This window comes from Cynara cardunculus, assembly GCF_001531365.2.
Source record: "Cynara cardunculus var. scolymus isolate 2C chromosome LG 4, CcrdV1, whole genome shotgun sequence".
In the NCBI taxonomy this organism is placed as follows: Eukaryota; Viridiplantae; Streptophyta; class Magnoliopsida; order Asterales; family Asteraceae; genus Cynara; species Cynara cardunculus.
The window spans coordinates 14286334-14288877 of record NC_037531.1 but is presented as its reverse complement, the minus strand read 5'-3'; positions in this window follow the sequence as shown (position 1 = coordinate 14288877).

Genomic DNA, 2544 nt, shown 5'->3' with positions numbered 1-2544 from the left:
TGTTAGAACTCAATGATTATCCTAATTATATTTTAGATTTTTTATATTTAAAATGAGATGTTTATCCTATATTTGATTGTATTTATCTGCAGATAGTTATACAAATTCAGATATGAAGCTTTAATAAATTGTACCTATACACAATTACTTGTAATCTTGAGTTTTAAGTAATATRCATTAATAAACAGTACTTTACACATAAAAAGTGTTTTTTAAAAGTTTTTGTCAAATGATTTATAATATAAAATATTTTTTTTAATATACAATTTATTTTTGGTTTAATATTATAAATTTTATAAAGATAATAATTAAGTATTCTGTTAGAATTTAATGATTATACTAATTATATTTTAGATTTTTTATATTTAAATAAGATGTTTATCATGTATTTGATTGTGTTTATCTGTAGTTAGTTACACGAATTCAGATATGGGACGAAATCGGATAGGGATGAAAGGGTTCAAGAGTTTGTAAGATTTTTAAGAGTTTTAGCCAAATGCTTTATAAAATAGTATAGATATATGTATTATTAGATTTTATATTTATTTATTTACATATTATTTTATATATTATTACCTTATTCTTCATCTTCTTTGTCTTTCTTTACTTCATTTTTATTTTTAACCTTAAAAATTCTTCTTTTTATATGGAATTTCATTTTAAATCAAACATTTTTTTTATTAATTAATTAATTTATAATTCATAATTGCTTCTTGATTTAATTACTCTTATTTTATTTTATAGTATACAATTGTCGATTAACCTCCAAACTTTAAAATTCTCATCTCTATCCCCACTTAATAAGCGATGTTGAGGAATACAGAAGTATATATCCAAACTCCAAAATTCTCATCTCTATTTCCACTTAATAGACGATGTTGAGTAATACAAAAGTATACATAACTTTTACGCGTTAATTATAATACAAATAATGTTATTTTATAATAAGTGAAAATGTTATTTTTATAATGATATAATAATTAAATAGTAATGTTATCTAGTAAAAAAATATACATTTATTAATAATTTATATTAATTAAAATATAATATAAAAAACAGAAAATAAAATGAATAAAAATGTAAAAGAGGTGCCATAAGTTTATAAATAAGGGTGACATTAGCCTCTCCCAATTAGAAACAAAAGCAAAACACGAATTAACATGTTAAATAAAAACATTTTAAAAAGTATGATTCAGTGTTTTTACATACATTTTTAAAATTTCTAAATTTTTATTACAAAAATTAAAAAACAAAAACACGAATTAACTTGTTACATAAAAACATTTCAAAAAGTATGATTCTGTGTTTTAAAATACATTTAAAAATTCTAATTTTTTTTTCCAAAAATTAAAAACAAAAAGACGAATTATTTTGTTACAATATATGGAATTTAAAGATAAATATATAAAACATTTTGTATAATTCAGATAAAGAAGAAGATCCAGATTGAATTAGAGAAGAAGACGAAATTAAAACTAATCAAAGATTATGATTACACAAGCATTCTATATATAGATATATAGATATATATATATATATAAGAAGAAGACGAAATTAAAACTAATCAAAGATTATGATTACACAAGCATTCTATATATAGATATATAGATATATATATATATATATATAGATATATAGATATATATATATATATAGAGAGAGAGAGAGAGAATACTCACAGACTAGTTTTTTTAGGTTGGATATTGAGTAAGATTTTCTTGATTTCATCTGCAGACAGAGACCGTAAAACAAGAATTTGCAATAGAAATTGGAAGAAGAAACAATAAACAAATTCAAGAAAACAAAAATTCAAGAAAAACAAACACTATCTCATGTGATAGATACATTTTATCAATCAAAACGAAGCAATTTGTCTGAAAAACAAGACACATTTTCAGATGAACAAAATCAAGAGATGGTGAAAACCCGTAAAGGAAAACCATAAAGAGGAAGAGGAATCAGAAGAAAGAACGACACACAAATACTAATTCAGCATCGAAAATGTATGTTTCTGAATCAGAAGAAACAACACCACACATATCCAAATTCAGATGAAACAATCAAAACCCATAAATAACAGCAATACGAATTGAACCAAAATGTTTTTGAATCAGAAGAAAGAACAACACCACATAGATCCAAATTCAGATGAAACAATCAACAGCAATACTAATCTAACAAAAATGTTTTTGAATCAGAAGAATAAACAACAAAACACGGATGCAAATTCAGACAAAACAACACATAGATCCAAAACGTATTCGTAACAGGAATACAAATTAAACCAAAATGTTTTTGAATCCGAAGAAAGAACAACAAAACACATGAAAGAACAACAAAACACATAACAAAATTCAGACAAAACAACACGTAGATCCAAAACATATTCGTAACAGGAATACGAATTAAACCAAAATATTTTTGAATCAGAAGAAAGAACAACACACAGATCCAAATTCAGATGAAACAATCAACAGCAATACGAATCGAACCAAAATGTTTTTGAATCAGAAGAAAGAACAACAAAACACAGATCCAAATTCA